A 14,690-nucleotide genomic window follows, 5' to 3' on the forward strand; every position below is an offset into this window, starting at 1 on the left:
GGTCCTGTCCCAGCGAACCATGGAAGGTGGCGATTACATCCTTGTGCTTTTTTGTCCAGGAAACTGTCTCCTGCTGAGCGAAACTACGACATCGGAAATAAGGAACTTCTGGCTGTCAAAGTGGCCCTGGAGGAGTGGCGTCACTGGCTGCAGGGGGCAGAACAGCCATTCCACATGTTTACAGATAACAAAAACTTAGAATACCTAAACACCGCCAAACGCCTGAACTCTCGCCAAGCCTGTTGGGCACTATTCGCCCATTTCAACTTTCACCTGTTATATCGCCCCGGATTAAGAAATGACAAGCTCGATGGGTTCCCGAAAGATGTCGTGTCTGACCGAGGTCCACAGTTCGTGTCACGTTTCTGGAATGAGTTCTGCAATCTGTTGGGGGCCCAGATCAGCATGACCTCCGAGTATCACCCTGAGTCCAATGGTCAGACTGAACGAACAAATCAACTTGAGACCGGTCTCCATCTCCTAGCATCAACCAACCCATCTACGTGGTCCCAGCAGCTCCTCTGGGTAGAGTATGCACACAATACGTTACCATGCACATCCACTGTCATGTCACCCTTCCAGTGCGCATACTGCTACCAACAACCTCTTTTTCCATCCCTGGAGAAAGAGATAATCACTCCCTCAGCTCATGCCTTGCTATTCAGAATAAGTTTAATTTGCCGAGACAAACGTAGAATTGCATCCGGTCTGACTCCGTCTTTTTATACCCGAACATTAGTTGTTCACATTATTTACAGTTAAAAACACTTATTTACACAAGTTATTAGCATAAAAAATAGTAAGATAAAATAGGATACATTAAAAATTGCAACACACGTGTTTTAGTCCTTTTTCTATGTGATGGGAGAGTTCAGCTCAAACACAGCCTGGGGGAAGAAGCTGACTCTGTGTCTGGTGGCCATAGATCTGTAGTGCCTTCTAGAGGGGAGGAGTCTGGCCACTTAGATTGTGGACCTTAGGAACCTGAATGAGTCCATGGTAGACATTGTGTTATTGTGGATTGTGGGGGGATGGGGGGCAGGCGGTTCTTTGTCATCTCGACAGTCTTGAGCGTGTTGAGCTCCAGCTGGTTATGGCTACACCACTGGACCAGCTGCTCCACCTCCTGTCTGTATGCAGACTCATCACTGTCCTGGATGAGCCCAATGATAGTCATGTCATGTACATACTTCAGAAGTTTCAGAGATGGGTTCCCTGAGGTGCAGTCGTTGGTATAGAGGGAGAAGAGCAGTATGGAGAGGACACACCCCTGTGGTGCGCTGGTACTGATGGTGTGGGTGCCAGATGTGATGCTGTCCAGCTTCACCTACTGCCTCCTGTCAGTCAGGAAGTTCCTGATCCACTGACACCTGGGATTGGGGACTCTGAGCTAGGTTAGTTTATGGTGGAGTATTACATGCGTGATGGTATTGAAATCCACAAACAGGTTCCTGGCATAAGTGCCAGGGAGATCCAGGTGCTGCAGGAAGTAGTGCAGTCTCAGATTTACTTTACTTTACAGGTTTATTATCCACTGACCTGTTTTTCATGTAGGTGAACTGCAGGGGATCCAGCAGGGGGTCTGTGATGTCCTTCAGATGCCTCAGCACCAGCCTCTCAAACGACTTCATGACCACAGACGTCAGGGCGACAGGCCTGTAGTCGTTTAGCCTGGTAATGGTGGACTTCTTAGAGAGGGGCATGATGGTGGAAGCAGTTGGGCACTGTAGACAGCTGCAGAGAGCGGTTATAGATCTGGGTGAACATGCTTGCCTCAGGGTGTGGAGATGGTTTCCTGTACTTAGTGATGTGCTTCAGGCCTCTCCAAGGTGATGCAGGATTGTTTATGATAGGCTGTTCTGCAGTTTCTCTCCATATCTCCTTTTAGCGGCTTTGATCCCTTTTACTTTTCAAGATGGCTCTGTCCTTTTGTGTCCTTCTCTTTGCTTGTTTTAATGTCTTTATCCACTGTCTTTTTTGTTTTTTATGCAATTACATATGGAGTGGTGCGACCAAGGGCACAAACTATTACTTTTGCACTTTTTTTTTTATTATCTTTTTTCAACTCTTTGAGCTGGCCTCGGGGGACCCTTCAGGACGTGGGTCCATTGTTTACACTGGGGACCAGCTGTTAGCTCTTAACGGAGCAGAGTTTCTCCACACTTCAAAACCAGAGATTCCAGCAGCGATACGGAGGAAGCCGTGACGGTGTCGAGCGGGAGTTAAGCGCCGGGAGAGGAAATGGAGGTATAAGCCATGCATACCCTCCGTTATTATGGGAAACGTCTGCTCTATATCCAACAAGCTGGACGAGCTAACAGCACTAGTGCCTCTTCAGCACGTACCAGGAGAGCAGCCTGCTGTGTCTCACCGAGACGTGGCTCCACCAAGGCACACCGGACTCCTATATGCCCAACACCAAAAACACATATACCTCAGCCCCCCCCCCCGTTTAGGATGCTCTGATCACAACCTGGTTCATCTCTCCCCTGCCTACACTCCAGTGGTGAAACAGGAGACCCCACAGGTTAAAACAGTGCATTCCTGGACAGAGGAGGCAACAGAGGAACAAAAGGACTGTTCTAATGTCACAGACTGGGATGTCCCTGCAGTCCACATGGTGAGGACAGTGACAGTATCACACATTGCATAAAGGACTATATAAATTTCTGTGTGGAAACCACTGTGCCAACAAAGACAGTGAGGTGCTTTTCCAACAATAATCCCTGGGTCACTCCTGAGCTGAAAGCTCTTCAAAATGAGAAGAAGAGGGCCTTTCTCTCAGTGGACAAGGAGGAACAATGCAGAGTGCAGAGGGTCTTAAAATATAAAATCAGGAGGTGCAAGGACAACTACAGGAAGATGCTGGAGCATCGCCTGGAGCAAAACAACGTCTGTGATGTGTGAAGAGAACTAAAAAACATTTCAGGCCACGGTGAGGCTGGAAATGGTTGCCAGACTTTGCGTGACCAAGCCTGAGCAAATGAGTTAAATCAGTTCTTCAACAGATTTGACTCTGCCCAGCCCCCAGTCTCCATCCACACAGCTCCCTCTTCACATCTCTACAGGCCAGGCGTCTGCTCCCAGCTGCGGCTGTTCACACCTCAGCACCACGCAGCTCACTCTGCCCTTCCTCCGACCTCAACAATGGGACCCCCCCAACAACCCACAGCTCCAGACCAGCCACCGCTGATATGCCTCATGCTGAAGTTTGCATATCGACCAGACATTGGGGTGGATGACACCATCATCTACCTGCAGCATTAGGCCCTGTCTCACCTGGAGTCACCTGGAAGCACTGTGAGAGTCATGTGTTTTAATTTTCCAGTGCTTTCAACACCATCTACCCATCACTGCTGAGGAGGAAGCTGGAGGTGGCAGGTGTGGACCCACATGTGGCTGGTTGGACCATTAATTACCTCACAGACAGGCCACAGTTTGTGAGGCTGAAGGACTGTGTGTATGACGTGGTAGTCTGTAGCAAAGGGGCACCTCAGGGGACGGTGCTACCTCCTTTCTTGTTCGTGCTGTAAACATCGGACTTCCAGTACAACTCCCTCCACTGTCACCTCCAGAACTTTTCTGATGGCACTGCCATTGTTGGATGTGTAACATCCAACAATGGGGGTACAAGGGGGTCATCACTGACTTCGTGGTCTGGTGTGAAAATAACCACCTCACCCTTAACACCGGCAAAACAAAAGAGCTCATTCTGGACTTCAGAAGGTCACCTCTAACACACACCAGTGACCATCCAGGGCTCAGACATTGAAACTGTGGACTCATTTAAATACCTGGGTGATCACCTCAACAATAAACTGGACTGGTCAACCACGAATGCTCTCTATAAGAAGGGCCAGAGTCGCCTCCACCTGCTGAAGAGACTGAGGTCCTTTGGTGTGTGCAGACAGACAGACATTTTTTTACACTGTAGTGGCTGAGAATTCAATGGAGAGCCACTGTGCCTCCGAGAAGGACCGCCACGAAACTTTCGGGGTAGATAAAACTCATAGAAAAAAGTCTCAGGAGATGACTGTTCTAGGTTCAGGAGTTCCTCTCCGGAGTAGGTAATCTGTGAAGCCGTAAGTGGTTGCACAAAACAAAACAAAAACACTAAAAACATATAAAAAGTATAGGGTACTTGTATTCATTTAGCCTAATGAAGTTTTTGTGACTGATATGATGCCTCTGTGAAGTACATATAACAGCTAACCTTATAGGTCCAAAGATGAATAGCCTGTGTAAACATGGCCTTACAATGTCCTTGTTCGATGTTGTGGGTTGTTTCTTCATTCAAATCAAACTTAACTGAAAAATCAGTTTGGTTGTTAAAGGAGACTGCCTAACCTCTCAATAAGATGTCTGTAACGTTTGATTTCAAAAAGCTCTGTCTGCATCTCTCAAAGTGTGTATTTTCACCTTCACCCCATAGGGGAAAACGTTGTTTTAGGAGTCTGTCGCTTGGTAAAGAGATTGACACACCATTTTGCGGAAATGCAGATGACGTCACAGGTACTGGTCACATCCAGGATCCAGCTTTCTGATGTACGGCTAAAGCTAGCAGCTAATGGTTCACTAATGACTAACAGAGCGCTAACTAACAGCCAAAATAACACTGGATGGGCAGCGGTGAATGGACCTTATGCTTTTAGCTGGAGAGTCTGTAGAGGACCTAAGCACAGCACCTTGCAACACAGCAGTAACTGTTTAGCTCTGTCGTTGGAGCACATTGCTGTCTATGATAGAAGCTATGCTGCATCTCTACTCTGTCCAATTGTGTGCATTAGAAGTACTGTTATGGTATTCTGGGTTTGTCTGGACAGGACCAGAGGTGGTTCTATGAGTAGTCTGTTGAGTAGTAGTAGTAGTAGTAGTAGTCATTGAAATACAACACAAATCATTCTTAAACAGGATTGGGTAAAGTAGCAGAATGTAAATTAAGTAGTGAGTGCACTTATAACACACACGAAGTGTGTTAACATGAACCAGAGAGTCCCAAAAGGATTTTGCATGTGCTGAGACCTTTAAAGCAGGTGTAACCAACTCTTGTTATTTACACCTGCTTTAAAGGTCATTTAGCAGCCAAAGGAATGGCTGCTAAATGCTTTGGCACCAAAGAGTTTAAAATCAAGCATAGTTTCAGACGTTCTTCTGTGGGCAAATAAATAATTTCAGACATTTTTAAGCAAGCAGCAAAGCTGGCCACGATTCAAACAATAAACCTCCTGCAAGATGTTTGCACATGTGAAGATGATATTTTATCCTTAGGGTATTCCAGTGTGGATAGAAACAGGCCGACAAGGTCTCCACTTCCTTCTCTGACAGAATAGGGGTCTGTCTGCCTGAATGTGAATGGGTCTTTGTATTCACCAGTCAGTGTGTGGCTGTGATTTAATGCAGGGCTGCGGCTGAAAACGAGCCAATGGTATGATCTCACTGATGAATTAGCTGAGAACCACAACATTAAGCATATGCTGAATCGTGTTAAAAGTGTTTTCTTTAAAATTTCTTTATGTCAAACATTTTTTGTTACTTTATGCCAGGTGGAGCAGTAATTAGCACCACCATGCCAGGGACAGCACGAGACCAGTCCACTCAGACCATGTCCACAAGCCAACAAGTGCGGTGAAAATATCAGCTGCTATTGTTGTATCTGTCATCGGCACCAACTCCACGAACTATTCGGTGACGGTCATTGTGTCATCAACACCAGGGATGAAAATGGCCTGTTGTGCTACATCTGTTATGTTCGTGCTTTCATCAACTGCAACCGAAAACACAATAAATGACTTTCCTTTTTTTCAACTCGCTGTCCAAATTCACAAGATCGGGATTTCTGTGCGCAACTGTGTTTCTTGACAGGCTTACAGTATATTTACAAAGGCCTGGCGTGTTTCAGGGCACACAATCTTTGCTGCCTTCATCATGCATGTTTTTACAAATTCACCCTCACTAAATGATTTTGATGCCACTGCGATTTTATTAGCATTGAGGTAGCTAGCTTTCACTCCTGCGTCACTGACGTCTCGGGTAAGAGTACACACAGACCCGCCAACAGTTCATTCACCTTCTGTCTTCTTCGCTGTGCTTGAAGGTTGTCATACAGTATTTTTTTTGTTGTTTTTCATACAGTAATTAATGTTGTCCTTAGCAGTAGGATGGGTGCAGCTCATGTTTAATCTTGTACAAAAGCCTGATGAATCATAGCCAGTGTGTTTGTTTGCTTGTCATCAATAGACATTTGAGATTATGTGCACTATGCAGAAAGCTCCTATGCACTGCAAATATGCTTGTTTATAATAATTACTGCAATCTCCATCAGTTTAATTTGTAATATGGAAATTGTAATCAAGATAGTGGTAGCATGGGATCTAAATCTCACTGCTCTTAGTACAAAGGGTAATAGTTGTTGGTGGTTGAGGTGGAGGTGTACAGTATAGCGCAGCATACAACCCCTGATTCTTTCCCAGTTCTTGTGTGAAGTTATATTTATGTTGAGATGGAGACATTTAGCAAATGGAGCATTAACTGGAGGAAGCTCACATCGTTAAAGACACTTATAATCATCTGCCCAATGATTAAATTTCATATTTGCAATAATTTTTTATAATGATTTTTTTAAAAAGTAAAATTGAATTATTGAAATGAATATTGTTGATTGATGCTGAGGCTGATGGCCATGGCAAGCTTGATGATCACCCTGATGCTGGGTTTGATGCTGAAGCTGACGCTTAGCTTAAGTAAACATGCCCAGCGTGTCAGCATTCATGGTGGATCAAGTCCGTGGAAGGCCATTGGGGCCCAAGTCAAAGCCAAGGAGAGTCGGGGTCAGAATTTAAGGCACTTTAAAAAACAAAACCACAAAACCACAAAAACCAGAAACACTCCTGTCAATTGAACAGACCCTATCCTAGGTCGCACAATGCACGCCTTATGTGGAGAGCAGAGCATGGCTGACATGGCTGAATAAGGCAAGGCCAAGCTCAACATGAAGGTCTAAGGTCAAGCTCAACATGAAAAACTAAGGCAAGGCTAAACATGAACCATTAAGCAGGTTAACGTTGCAAAGTAAAGCTAGTGTGACTGAGCCAGGCTGGACAAGGTTAACATGGCTGGGCAGGATTAGCATGAGGCAGCAATGCACGACTCATATGAAACACAATGCCTGACAAATATGAGTAAGCTAAACATGAAACATTGACTACTTAGGAAGTGCTGTTGTACAAACAAAAACTGACAGACTCCTGCATGTCTTAAATGCTCAGCAACGCATGGCTCACAAAGCTTAGAGGCAAAATCTAAATACAAAAGCAAACCATGAATTTGAAAGAGCTCAAAGTACTTTTAAAATAGCTTCCTGTCCTGCTCACAAAAGGTCCAGGTAAGGTAAGGAAGGGGGTAGGGTAAGAACATGTAGTGTTGGCAATGACCCAGCAGTGAGTCTTCTTGTTTTTCTTTTTGTTTTTTTATGGCAGCTTGCATCCTACGGCACATTACTGCCACCTACTGTTTCTTCACATCAACTCTCTTTCCTAACCTCAAAAAATAAAAAAAAATATAACCACCCACCTTTAGTGATCTAAGGTTCTATTATTCCTTTATCCAACCCTGTCTATTCAATTCCAGCTTAGTTTTATTTACTCTTAAGCACTTTATCATCCCTTCTCTCTGAATCCTATACTTTGGGCAATAGACTATTACATGCTCTACTGTTTCTCCCACTCCACATTCACACTCTCCTGTCTCATGCTTTTTAAGTGTCTTCTTTGTGCTATTAAGACCTGTATGCCCAAACCTCATTCTGCTAATCAGATCATCCCTCCTCCTATTCCCACTACATCCTATTAGTGTTCCCACTTTCCTTTGTATGTTGTAGTATGTTTCCTTCTTTACTTCTTTACTCTTCCTCTATTCACTTCTTCCTGCCATTCATTTTGCTCTGTCTTTAAATATACTCTTCATTTCTCCTTTACTATACTTTACTATAACTCAATATCAATATTTTCTTTTTCCCCTGCATTCTTGGCCTGTTTGTCTGCTAGTTCATTCCCTCTATTCCTAAATGTGCTGGTATCCATACAAACTGCACCACAACCCCTGTCCTCCATATTCTATGCACTGTGTTTAAGATTTCCACAACCACATCTTGTCTAGCTTATGATTCCATTTGTTTAATACTCATCAATGAGCTACTTGGGTCTGAATCTATTACCACCCTTTGTGCCCAACATACCTCTACCCACTTAAGTAACTGTTGCATACAATATTGCCACTCATTCCCCTGTAAACACCAATAACCCACCACAAATTCCTCGTCCTTTCTCTACCTCAATCTCTGGTGCCACAAACGCCATCCCTATATGCCCACTTGTTGTCCTGGATGCATCTGTGTATATTTTCACATACCCTCTATACTTTACATCAGTGTTTGTTTTTTTTTCCACCTCATCTGCTCTAATGCTCACTTCTCCTTTTCTTCCTAGCATACTCAGACTCTTCAGACACTCTTCTATTACCAAGGGTGGAACTACTGACAGTGGCACCGTTGGGCTTACCTCCTTGTTTCCTACTTCCATTCTTTTTACTATTTCTTCTATTATCCACCCAAAACTCCTGATTTTCCCTATTGTGGTCTCCTCCTAGTGTCTCAACACTACCCTTGTTAGATGACTTTCCACGTGTCCTTTTGAATTGACCCAGTAATTAATTGTCAACTGCTGTCTCCTCATTCCCAATGGCATTTTATTCATTTCAACCTGTAATGCTGATACTGGTGTGGTCTTAACCGCTCCACAGCATAACCCTAGAATTCTATCCAATTCCTTAAGTAAAGTTGTTCTACCTGACCCATTATAATGCTTCCATAATCCAGGACTGATCTAATCAGTCCATTATATATCATCCTCATAACATTCACCCCCCCCATCTACATCCTCTCAGATATCTCATTATATTTAACACCCTTACTTTTTCCTACAATTTTCTTTACATGATCCCCCCATGTTAAGTTCTTATCCATCTATATCCCTAGATCCTTAAAACTATTTAACTGTTCCAATGTCTCCCCATATATCTTGAGATTGGTTTGACTACCTTTTCTTTTTTTTAAATTCATGACTTTTGTCTTACCTACAGAAATTTTGAAAAACAACATTTCAATGTCCATTTCTCCACCTTACTTATCACCTCTTCCAGCTACCTGGTAATGTACTACTCATTTTTCCCTCCCTGTCATATGCTTTCTCTATGTCAAAAAATACTGCTACTATCGATTCTTTATTGCCGTGTGCTCTCCTGATTTCATGTTCTAGACAGTGTGCTGAATCTAAAGTATTTCTGCACTTTTTAAACCCACTTTGATCATTTTTAATTATCCCCTTACTTTCTAAATAGAACATTATCCACTCATTTACCATTCTTTCTATTACTTTCCCTACATGCGACATCATTGCAATTGGCTCGTAACTCTCCACTAACCCTGGATCCTTCACTGGTTTACAAATAGTCACTATCACTGCACTCTGTTGGTAGTATTCCCTCTTCCTACACCTTATTATAAATCTCTAATAACATACACTACTGTTCAAAAGTTTGGAGTCACTTAGAAATGTCCTTATTTTTGACAGAAAGGCACTTTTTTTGCAATTCACAATTCAGAAATACACTGTTTACATCACATGTGGCAAATGACTATTCTAGCTGCAAATGTCTGATTTTTGCTGTAATATTTACTTAGATGTATAGAGGCCCATTTCCAGCAACTGTAATGGTACAATGTGTCTGCTCACGGCGTCAAAGGGCCCAGATTACCTGATTACCTCTACCAATTAACATCCAGAATACCAAAGGCCTGCAATGCTGTAATTGCTGCAAATGGAGGATTCTTTGATGAGATCGAAGTTTGAGGATTAAAAAAAAATATTGTTTCAAATACAAATCATTATTTTTAACCTTTTCAACAAGACTATATTTTCCACTCCTCTCTGTCCCCTTTTAGTCCTACTGTGTTTAGGGTTACCATGTCCCTTCTTTTTCCCTTTTCTTCACTACTTAGATTTTTTAAACTACTTTACTGAAAGCCTGTTCCATAACCTTTTATTGTGCTTTTATTTTATCATCTACCAACAACCCTCACTCTTTATTTTTTATATCTATATTTCCTCCTCTTTCCATCCATATTCCTAATTACCTTCCAAACCTTATTTAATGGTGTGTATTTCCCTAGTGACTCACCAAACTTCTGCCAATGCTCTCTTTTTGCATTTTTAATAGTTGTGCTCACCACTACCACCTTCCTCCTATAATCCAATAGATTATTTGTTTTCTTAACCGTCTTAAATGCCTTATTCCTTTCCCTAATGGCTACTGTACTTCACACTCTTTACTCCACCATGGGACTATCGTTTTCTTTTTACCTTTCCCTTTGCAATAGTTATGCTCCAGGACGGCATGATGGTGCAGTGGGGAGCACGGTAGCCTCACACCAAGAAGGGCGGGTCGATTCCGGGGGTGGATTTACTGCCTTACTATGTGGAGTTTGCATGTTCTCCCCATGTTCGTGTGAAATCTCTCTGGGTTCTCCGGCTTCCAACCACAAGCATTAGGTTCATTGGTCTCTCTAAATTGCCTGTAGTTGTGTGTGTGTGTTTGTGTGTGTGTGTGAATGGTTCTCTGTCTGTGTTGCCCTGCGATGGACTGGTGACCTGTCCAGGGTGTACCCTGCCTCTTGCCTGTAGATAGCTGGGATAGCCTCTAGCACCCCCACAACCCCACATGGGAATACGCGATAGAAGATGGATGGATGTTTGCTCCAGCAGTGAGTGAAGGGCTAGGAGTGTATTCGAAGGGAGGCAGAGGGAAGGTCCAGGTGTGTGGAATTGTCCTGATTGCCGGGAGTTTACTGAGGGAGAGAGAGGGACACAGAATGCCCAGGAAATATGGCTAAACAGTAACTTAATTTTGTTCTTGTTATCACATGTCTAACAGACAGCCATGCGACGACCCCTAACACAGTCTCAGGTTAAGGTGTGACATTCGCGCCAATAAGGAACTCAGGCCTTTGTTATTGTTGAGCAACATCCTGTAGTACAACCTACATTCTTTTAGAACCCAGTAACATAGATCAGGCAATTTTGGATTGAAGGCTTGAATGTCTGCATGTTTCTGAATAAACTCGCCTGAAGTTAATAAGTGTTTTATCAGGTTGGTTTCAGAGAGAGAGGGATGATGAATTTCAACAAAGGTCTCACCGTTCACTTTATTTCTTCTTCGTTGAAAACAGAACAACAACGTCACAACACACACTGCCCCTATTGGTGAAATTACAGTATTTCAACACTCACACTTAATTTCACAATATTTAGGACTTTAAAGAATTCTGAATCCTTCTCTTTTTCACAAGCTACTCTCCTTTTTTCAAAAGACAATAATAACTTAAATTCCAGACATCTGTCTTTAACCTCAATCTGTATTCAGTAACCCTGAGAAGATTATTTCCCTTTTTTTACATTTCTTATCTATTTAAATGATTTTACTGAACAAGGAAACATCTTTATATGATCAGGTTGTATTCGGCATTCACCTGTCAAAAAAAATATTATTCTCACATGAAACAAAGTCCAATCTGTTGTAGCAATCCACGTCTGGACTGAGGTAACCTGACCTACATGTGAACTTAACTCCCTCCTTTGAAGAGCCCCCTATGTCCCTTTAGTCCCCAGAGATAAGGGACCCTGAACCTTTCTCCACAACAGGAGACTGGCTTCTATCACCACAGGCACCAATTGACGCCAACATCTCAAAGGTCCATATCAAAGAACCATGAGTCCACTTTGTTGATCTACCTGTAAATCCCTCAGGATTCTACCTCTGCTTATCATGCCCAAAAGGAGAGGCTGTCACATTTATCACCAAGAAGCTGTCTCTCCCAGAACTGGGACCACCAGCCATAAAATGTGGAATGTGCTCATCAAAGAGAACGAGAGACTTCATTTGGACACAGGTTCTGGTTCAGATGCACCAGAACTTTCAACTTCCATTAAACTGATGTCATTGTATTCTGTGGACAAAATGTTTTCATTTGATATTAGATTGGTTTCTGTGTGATGTTCAATGCCTGATTTACAGATTTTCCAGGAAATTCTTAAAGTTACAAAGGGACTTCAACTCATCACCATGCTTTCCTTTGTGTGTAGGCACAAAGTTGAAATAGAGAGACTCACCTTCTTTACTTCTTTTAATCTGTGCAACATACACATGGACTATTTCCACCAGCTACAATTCGGTATCCTCATTATTGTATCACATTTTTAAGTGTTACAATTGTTTAATTAGTAATGTCCAGATTAGGTCATTTATAATTTGATTTTGCTTGCATTTATTATTCGTGTATGTTTTAGTGTTTACTGGGTGTTGCATAAGACAAGACCAGGCATCATGAATAACATTTAATTTGTTACAGCATTGTAAGGGACCAGTCTAACCAGTTTGCCTAACCAGTCTACATGTGCTTTGTGGATCTGGAGAAGGCATTCGACCGCGTCCCTCGTGACATCCTGTGGGGGGGTGCTCCGGGAGTATGGAGTCCAGGGCCCTTTGCTAAGGGCTGTTCGGTCTCTGTACAACCGGAGCAGGAGCTTGGTTCGCATTGCCAGAAATAAGTCAGACCTGTTCCCGGTGCATGTTGGACTTCGGCAGGGCTGCCCTTTGTCACCGGTTCTGTTCATTATTTTTATGGACAGAATTTCTAGGCGCATCCAGGGGCCGGAGGGGGTCTGGTTTGGGGACCACAGGATAGCATCTCTGCTTTTTGCAGATGATGTTGTCCTGTTGGCTTCATCAGGCCAGGACCTCCAGCGTGCGCTGGTGCGGTTTGCAGCTGAGTGTGAAGCGGCTGGGATGAGAACCAGTTCCTCCAAATCTGAGGCCATGGTTCTCGACCGGAAAAAGGTGGTTTGCTCTCTCCAGGTTGGAGAAGAGTTCCTGCCTCAAGTGGAGGAGTTTAAGTATCTTGGGGTCTTGTTCACGAGTGAGGGAAGGAAGGAGCGTGAGTTTGACAGACGGATCGGTGCGGCGGCTGCAGTAATGCGGTCGGTGTATCGGTCCGTCGTGGTGAAGAGGGAGCTGAGCCGAAAGGCAAAGCTCTCAATTTACCGGTCAATCTACGTTCCTACCCTCACCTATGGTCATGAGCTTTGGGTCATGACCGAAAGGGCAAGGTCACGGATACAAGCGGCTGAAATGAGCTTCCTCCACAGGGTGGCTGGGCGCTCCCTTAGAGATAAGGTGAGGAGCTCTGTCACCCGGGAGGAGCTCGGAGTAGAGTCGCTGCTCCTCCACATCGAGAGGAGCCAGCTGAGGTGGCTCGGGCATCTAGTTCGGATGCCTCCTGGACGCCTCCCTGGGGAGGTGTTCCGGGCATGTCCCACCGGTAGGAGGCCCCGAGGAAGACCTAGGACTTGCTGGAGAGACTACGTCTCTCGGCTGGCCTGGGAACGTCTTGGGGTCCCACCGGAAGAGCTGGAGGAAGTGTCCGGGGAGAGGGAAGTCTGGAACTCTCTGCTTAGACTGCTGCCCCCGCGACCCGGCCCCGGATAAGCGGATGAAAATGGATGGATGGATGGATGTTTGGTCAACGGTTTGGTCAGAATGTCTGCTTTCATATCCTGTGTTGGACAGTATTGTAGTTTCATTTGTCCATTTTGCACACATTCACGTATGTAGTGATATCGAATGTCTATGTGTTTAGTCCTCGAGTGATCCACCGGATTTTTTGCGATTGCAATGGCACTTTGGTTGTCTTCCAGGATCACTGTCGGTGTATCCTCCATTCCAAAATCACATAGTAAACGTCTCAGCCAAACTCCTTCTTGAGCAGCTTGACTAAGTGCAACATACTCAGCTTCTGCCGTTGATAATGCAAATGTCGCCTGTTTCTTGCTCAGCCAGCTCACCGCTCCTCCACTCAGTAGAAACATGTTGCCTGTTGTTGAGCGTTGGTCATCTTGGTCACCAGCCCAGTCTGCATCTGAAAATACAACTAAGGGTCCAGACTCTGACCACTCATATTTCAGGGCAAGATTCACTGTCCCTTTCAAGTAGCGAAATATCCTCTTCACAGCAGTCAGATGAGCAGTATAGGGATCTGCATTGAATTTTGATACAGCATTCACAGCTTGAGCTATGTCTGGTCGTGTAGCTATTGACGCATACAGCAGACTTCCTACCATTGACTGATAGTTCTGTTGGTGTACTGGTTTACTAACACCATCATTCCTCTTCAGTTTCACACTGGTGTCAGCAGGAGTTGCTACAGGGTTAGCATTTTCCATCCCATATTTCTTAAGCATGGCTTCAGTATAGTTTTTCTGATGTAGGAAGACACAGTTCTTCTCTTTGCTTTGGACCACAGAGATGCCCAGGATGTAGGACAACTCACCCATGTCTTTCATCTTGTAGCGCTTCTTGAGCGCTGCTTTCAGTTCGTTCATGCTTTCAGTCGACTCTGTTATCAGAATGAGATCATCCACGTAAACTGCAAGTATCTCAAGCTCATATGTGGATCTCACGAACACACAGGGATCTGATGTGCTCTGTTTGAAACCGAGTTCCATCATGAACTCTGTGAAGGCTTTGCTCCAGCAACGAGGAGATTGCTTCAGTCCATAGATTGATTTTTTTTAGTTTGCACA

The 14,690-nt window shown here is 44.0% G+C and overlaps 1 protein-coding gene across 1 annotated transcript in view; it reads right to left on the reverse strand.

Moving 5' to 3' along the window:
- The window catches only part of slitrk2 (SLIT and NTRK-like family, member 2), a 74,134-nt gene that overhangs the window by 25,917 nt on the left and 33,527 nt on the right, over positions 1 to 14,690 (reverse strand). The window lies entirely within an intron of this gene.

The sequence above is a fragment of the Betta splendens genome, chromosome 10 (assembly GCF_900634795.4).
Source record: "Betta splendens chromosome 10, fBetSpl5.4, whole genome shotgun sequence".
In the NCBI taxonomy this organism is placed as follows: Eukaryota; Metazoa; Chordata; class Actinopteri; order Anabantiformes; family Osphronemidae; genus Betta; species Betta splendens.